The following is a 7967-nucleotide window of genomic DNA, read 5'->3' as shown; positions in this document are numbered from 1 at the left end:
CACCATATCTGATTATTAGAACGATGGCGCCGTTCTTGTGATATCTAATAGTGAGGCTTGGTTTTATTTTTGATTGGTTTAGATACCATTTCTGAATGTTAGGTTTTGCCTATTTGATTTTTTAAAGGTTTTGATGATTTTTTAAGGTCTTGTTTCTTTGATTTGATGAAATAGGATGTGGAGAAGTTGATTCAGTCGAAGATGGTGTTGCCTGGTTCAAATTGGCAGATTCATTCCGTTCATCGGCATTCTGGTATGCTTAGTTTTCGATCTTATCATTGGTTTTAGCTTATTCCCTCTTTATTATTATTATTAATACTTTTTGTTTGATCGATGATGATTATTACGATGACGATGATGAAAGTTCAGACCATCGAGCATTTTTGGAATAATTTTAATTGTACGTTTTATATGTGTTGGCGCAATATTTGCATAGTTTTGTTTATTAGGTTTACTCAAAGAAAACATTGGGTCTAAGTTAAATGGTCCTTCCATCCTCGCATTTGCTATCAATAGCAGTACTGCAATCAATTCAAATCTAAATCGTCAAACTGATTCTAATATAACTTTGATCATTCAAATAGCGGGCTTTCGTAATAGTTGCCTATTAGATTCTCCCGCTATTCAATTTATAGTGTTTTAAAGTGTTTAAAATGCTGTGATGAATTTGAATATAAGTGGATACTCCTCATAGTGTGCTTTCGCTCGCTGTTATTATCAGATCACTAAAGGGCTCCTCCTAAAATTAAAAGACAGAATACTCAGTTTCAAAAGAAGTACTCCCTCTGTCCCCGGCCATTTGTTTTCCTTTTTCCATATTGGGGTGTCTCAGTCATTTGTTCTCCTTTCTATTTTAAGAATGAAATTGATGAGTAATTTGATCATTCTCATTCAATTTGTTCCATATGTCATTTACTTATTGGTCCTCTTCTCTTTCCTTAGTCTTTGTGCCAAAACGAAAGGACAACAATTGACCGGGACGGAGGGAGTACAAGGCTTACTGACTTTTTTTCCCTGGTTGGTTTTCTTTCGTGTTAATGTAGCTTCAGATTATAACTCTGTGGTGTTTCCAAATATGATGAGTGCACCAACTGACGTGCTTTTACTAGCTCACTTTTATACGAGCTTCAGGTACATATCGAGACTGTAGTATTTCGTGGATAAGTGTACTTTTTGTCCCACCTACTTTAGGATCTAGATTTTTATTTCTCATTTTTGCTGGGTTATGAAATCATTTTTTTAGGCTTCAGGAAGGTTTTACTTAATTTTGCTTAAATAAGCAAACTTTGTTCATGTGAGATCATTTTTGCATTGTGTTGTGCAATTGTTGTTGAGATTGTGCTGGGTATTCGAGTTTTGGTTTAGTTTGTGTTTTATAAGGTTGTTTATGTGTGGCATTTATGGCTAAGTGTTAGCATGGGTATTTGTGTTCCAAAATGATGTAATTGATGTCGAGGCTTTACTTTGGTAACGTACTATATGAAATGTGGGCTTAGTACCCACTTTGTATCTCTAAATCATTTTCGTGTCCAACAGATTAGTCATAGCTGGTTTTCCATATAATTAATCGTATATTTACTTTTGGAATTTTGCCATTCTTCGAAGCCGTTATAATTTGTAATGGTTTTCTTAATTGTTCTCATTTTTTTTCAGTCAGCTGGATTCAGGGAAAATTATGCAGCAATCTTGAGGTATGCTCACCTCTTTTCGTAAAGGTTTTATTATTGTTATGTTAATTTAGTCTTCAAATGATAACCTTGTTTCTTCCAGATTGTTCTCCAAAATCGTCGCTAGGTCCGCTTTTGAGATATGTCGATGGGCAATGGCACAAGTTGTGGAGCAGATTTGTATTTGCCCAATGTAACTGCAACGCATCTACGATCATCAACTATAAGCACACACCACCGACTTCTGATGTACAGGTTGATTCCTAAACCTTAGTTTAAATTTGGTAGTCTATGATCTTAAGCGAGAGCTCTCCCCAACGAGCTTAGATTTTGAGATTGTTTCCTATTGTTGGTTCCGAGGTTGTTTTTTCAACCTGTTTTTAGATTCGGTCCATTTGGGACTTTCGTTTACGGACCTCAGCTTTGATCTCACCCCAACAAACTTAGGGTTGGAGATCTATTTGATAGGCCTATTTATAAATTTGCGAGTCATTTATGTATTATGGTTGACGCTCTAGGTATCATGGCCTATTTATAAACGCTTATTACAGAGCAGCATTAAACAGTGGATTAGAAAACAAAGAGCTAAAATGCGTGTATTCACCTTAATCTGTTTAAAAAATTCAACACCTTATGAACCTTAGGCGGAACCCCCCAAATACCAGAAAAGCATTAAAGTAAAAAGGCTGTTAGGGAAGATGACACGTTTTTGGTATTATGGGTTATAACATGCCTGTCTGTTTTATATATTAAATTTTATCAATTTTATTCGCTGCTAAATGAGATTGAGGCAGATGACACTATGTCTTACGTGGAAAATCTCATTATTGCTTGTAAGTTCATTGTATATCCGTAGTTAATTATTTATCATTTAGAACTTCTGTACGTGAAACCCGAGTAACTGACCATCACAATATATGTTCAACAATATGTAATTGAGGCGTATGATCTGGGATGAGATTGTGCCATACAGTTAATTTTAAATAACAGTAATATTGTTCGTCGGTAGATGTCGTTATTGGCAATTCTTTATGTTTGGGTATATGGAATATTACCTCAACATGTCTTGTTGAAGTAGAAGGCAGAGCATAAGAGATTTTCAGGAGTTAATTAGTCTAATATTTTTTAGTGCCTAATATTTTCAGAGCGCTTACGGATTAGAAAGTATCGATGTCAGAGCATTGATTTGGAATTAATAATGTCGAGGGTCTAGAATGTCGTTTCGGGATTTCAACTTAGTGATTTAAGCCTCCTAAGTTCATCAGAGATTTTAATTCCTTTATTATCATAAAAGTTAAAATTTCAAAGATAAGTTTTATTGAACTGTGTGAAAATATAATAACGAATAATTTGCGTAGAGAAATGATGGAAGTGGTGTCATCAAGCTACATGACCATCAAGTATGCTACTTTGGCAGAGAACGGGGACTCATGTTTGTGCACTAAAAAGATAGGGGTTTTGATGAGGCCTACTGTTGCCTCTGTGAGTCTGTGCAAAAGAAGAGGAAACCCAGGATCACCTCTTCTCAAAATGTGAATTCAGCCTGAAAATTATACAGGATCTGAATTATCAAACGGGATTGAATATAGCACATACCAATAGCCTGAGATGGTGTATGGGTAGATGAGGATCAAAGCTCTGAAGAGGGATCCAAGCCATGATAGTTGCTGCAGGAATGTATAGCATATGGAACCAACGAAATCAAGCTCAAATAGATGGTGCCATTGATAGACCCGAGAAAGTTGTGAAACAATTAATCGAGAATGCAAAGCATAGAATTGGTGATAGAAGTAAACTGCCCCTTGGAGAAAAAGACCATATCTGGTTTCAAAATACAAGATTACTCAAGTAAATGGAGACGAAAGAGGGAGGAGGATGAAGGAAGGTGAATGGATTGCTCTTTTGCTGAAGATGTGTTTCGTTGTATGTAGATGAGGAAATTGATGGGATTAGATTAATTTGATTTTGTTGGTTATAGTTGGCTTTGTTGTCTTAATGGTCGTGTCTCTGAAAAAATGAGGTCAATGCCTCTTGTGGCCAATTGACTCATGTACCCCTTTGTATATTGGATCTTATTTGTTTTTTAATACATATACTTACATTTAAACAAAAAAAACGACATTCCTAGCCGGGTAGGTGAAAAGGTCTTTTTGGGTGTTCTTTATGATAGCGGGTCAAATATTTCTCAAGGAATTGTATTGAATCTTCGCTCTTAAAGGTTCGAGCTGGAAAACAAGATCCATCAACTTTTTAAAGCGCGGTAGTTAAATATTTCGTTTCAAAGATGATTCAATAATGAAAGTTCCTTGTTACCTTTGTAAAAATACATTATATCGCTTATGTAATGATGGTTCATGCTCCTGAATTACACGTATATGGTACATATACTCCTCACGATAAATGATTTATAACTCGGTATTTCACGAATAAATCCAAGCTATCTACTGACTTGAAATTTAAGTATGATGAGAAATGAGAATGTAGAAAATGTAGCCGATATGTTTGAATTGAAGTTAAGTCTTTATTTGGGTCTACTTTGTAGTTAATATTTGAAATCATGTAATTTATCTCTTTGTTACCTTTTATGATTATTGGATAGGCTTATGGTGACATGCAAAATGGTAGATTATTGAAAATGGTTGCCTAATAAAAATGGTCATTGTAAAAAAGTTACGCTTATCAGATGCTATACATTTGAGATGCTAAAAACATTAAAAGAGTACTTTGGACATAAAAAAAAGGGAATATTATAAAATCAATAGGGGAAAAAAACTATAAATAGATTGGAACAAAGGGTGAGTAAACAAATGACCATTCACATAGTATCGGGAACCAAGATGTAGAAAAGTCTCTTTAAAATGATTAGTTACACGAGCAAGAGATCTATTATTATCAAGGAGATACATGTAAACCAAAATATTACTCTAGAGAAGCGCAGGTGTATTGCCATCTAAATTCTCATCCTTCACGAGAACACTAAGTCGATGCCATATTACGGTGATAATAACTTGTAAAGATGGTCGATGACGAATTCGTAACCGACCTTGACTACAATGTGAAGCGGGTAATTATCAGGGGGAGGGAGGGGTAAGGGGATGAGGAGAAATAGTAGTAGGGGAGGAAAAGGAGCACGCGGATAAGGAGAAGAGGAAAAGGATATAGGTCGGAAAAGAGAATGAGGGGACACAAAAAGAGGCAGGGAAAGGGAAATGGAAGGATGTGAACGATAAGGCGAGGAACTAAACTTCTTACACCTTTATAAAAAGTGTTAGTAGGTAGATACTATTCACTAATGAATAGTAAATCTTGCAATGAACATTGGAAAAAACTTGGATCCGATTAACATTTGTTTCTAAGCCTTCTTGGCAAGGGAAAGAGGAAGGGATGGAGGGAAGAAAGAGGAAGGGAAAGATAAAGATGAATAGTTGAGGGACAAATGGGAGGAGGAGTAATATGTGAGAATGTGGAGAAAAATGGGAGGAAATGTAATAGGACAATGACATATAGCAAAGGGGCAGGGGAGGAGGAAGGAGAAAAGTAAGCATGAGGACCATGACGCTGAAAAGGGAAGAGGAGGTGGTTAAGTACGCGACGACTTGAAGAGGAAAGGGAGAGGGAAATTGGTGGAGAAAGGGGAGGGGGGGAGGAGGACTGGATAAATGGTAATAATAGGAGGAGAATTTATTATAATAAATTTTGAGAAAAAAATATAAGAAAACTCGACTTACAAAAATAGATTTTACTAAATCTATCGAACTTCTTTTTCGTTGAATGTACCCGTACAGACAATCCTAATTATGATATCACTTTCTTGAAAGATGCATAAGGGAACTGGAGGAGACACAAGAGGAGGCGGGGAAATAAAAATAGGAGGAGGCGCGGAATGGAAAAAGGACAGGGAAAATGATACGAGGGAAATAGGAGAACGAGGGGGGAATAAAGAGGAGGGGGCGGGGGAAGAGGACAAGCAGTAGGAAGAGAAAAGGAAGAAGGAGAATGCGGATGGGGATGGGGATGGGGATGGGGAAAGAGAATAATCGGAAAGAAGATAAAGTAGGGTAAAGGGAAATGGAAGGATGCGAATAATAAAAGGAAAGGGAAATAAAAAGGAGGGGGAAGAGAAGTGGTAAGGGGAATATAAGGAGGAGTAGTACGAGGAAAAATGGGAGGAGTAGTAATAGGAAAGGAAGTGATAATAATAAAGAAAACAAAAATTATGAATAAACTCGACTAAAAGAAATACAATATACTAAACTTATTATACTTCATTTTCATTGAGAAGCAACGTTTTGTACTAAACAGTTTGTCTAAAACAGGTTTATTTAACCAGTATGTGTAGATTAACCTATGTTTTGAGTGAACCTTTATAGAACTTTCTAAAACACCGTGTTAAAGAATTTCTATGTATAGTTGGACAGAGTGTGGTATATATGTTTACGTTATTTCGCAAGCCACAACATAATACTAATGTTCTATATATTTCATCTAATTGTGTTCTTTAGCAAATAATCATCTAAGCAAAAGGCGTGGTTATATGCGGACCATCAAAACAATATAACAAAAAAGGTTTTATTGTGTTCGACACCCAACATGTACAACATTTTACAGACGCCGAACCAAATAAAGATCTACTGGCATACACAATAAATGAAACGTTAAAGGTTAAAATATCTTGGGGGACCGCGCGCTTTTGCGCGCGGTGCAACCAACTATAGTATATATAAAAGAGGATAAGGATAGTTACTATTGTGAGGAATAGTAACATAAATAGTTGAAATTTATTCATAGTTTATTGTTTTGGGTTTGGTTTGTGTGGGTTGGTACATTTGGATCTTTCCAACAACTTCTTTGGGCTTTGTTGTTTGTAGGTCTTCGGCCTTGCTTTTTGGTGTTTCACGGTTTGCAGTGAGTGAAATTGTTGGGCTACTTCCACTGGCCGAAATTGTGTGCATGTTTGTACAGTTTGACTTGCTTCTTTTCCTCACCTTTTATTTGGGCCTTCTTTTGGATTAGCATTTCCTATGAACATATTTACATTTTTTGGGTTGTCTTTACGTTTTATTCTTTTCGGCATAGGTTTAAGTTAGCCTGTGTTATAATTGACCCATATTTAGGCCCAGTTTAACAGCTCGGCATGATTGCAGTTACAAAGGTGGCCTCTTTTACACTTCACCTACCTTCTTTTCCTTCTTAATATTAATATTAGTTGGGCGTTTTATTCTTTTCGGCACAGGTTTGAGTTAGCCTTTATCCTCGACTATTCCGTAAATGCCCTTTATCTTAAAAAAGAATTAAAAAAAGTTCCCACATTTATCCTCTCAATCAAAACCTAATTAATTAGTTAATAGTTCGATAATTATGAATCATAATTCGCACATTTTCAAGATTTATCCGTTTTATCAACAATTTCATTATACCCTTCTCTTAATTGATTTAATTAGTGTTTTTTAAAGTGGTTCTTTTAAAATCAGGGTTTGCATTGATGTTGGATTATGAATAATGTTGTGTTGTTGAAGAGGTGGTTGTGGAGTCGATTAGCCCGGAATACGGTGGTTGGCGAGCCACATTACTAATTGAAAATATAATAAATTAGCTGAAATAAAATGTACTAGAAATTTTCAAAAAAAGACCGCTAAAATAAGGCCTTGTTCTTTTGGACTTAAAGTCACTTAATTTAAGTTCACTTCATATCCTATAAGTTCAGTTCAATCCAGTTCAGATCCTATAAGTTTATGAAAGTTTAAGACAAACATGCCCAAGAATGTGACTTGTGAGGACATTTAGCCATCAAAACATTTGACCTTATAATAAGGATTTTTTTTGGGAAGAAACTACCTTTTATTTATGGTGTTCTCTGAACAACTACCTTTTATTTATTTTTTTACTAATCACCACCTTTTATTTTTTAATTTTTTGTAAAATACTACCAAATTTATGATAACGGTTAGAAAAGTATTTTTTCGGCTTGATGCTCCATCACTGAATGAAATAAATTTTTCGGATTGGTGCTCTGAATAAAATGTTTTATGTTTGTTTCCTTTAATTAGCATCTTATGATGCCATTTGTATCCTCTCCATCTCCTTCCCGTCCGTGTTCTCTCAATGATTTATATGTTAACCAAAAATGATCCAATATTCACAATTTCAAGCGTTGGATGATGATGTGTACGTTACACAATATATAAAATTGATTATATTAGAGGATCTAAGTATCCTAACCCTTTATAATGAAGCATATATAGACATACATTATTTTAAGCAAATCACCGGATGTGAAGTATAAGAGGAAAGAGAGAGAAA

Source organism: Silene latifolia, chromosome Y (assembly GCF_048544455.1).
Source record: "Silene latifolia isolate original U9 population chromosome Y, ASM4854445v1, whole genome shotgun sequence".
NCBI lineage: Eukaryota > Viridiplantae > Streptophyta > Magnoliopsida > Caryophyllales > Caryophyllaceae > Silene > Silene latifolia.
The sequence above is the reverse complement of the archived record's forward strand: the minus strand, read 5'-3'. Positions refer to the sequence as shown.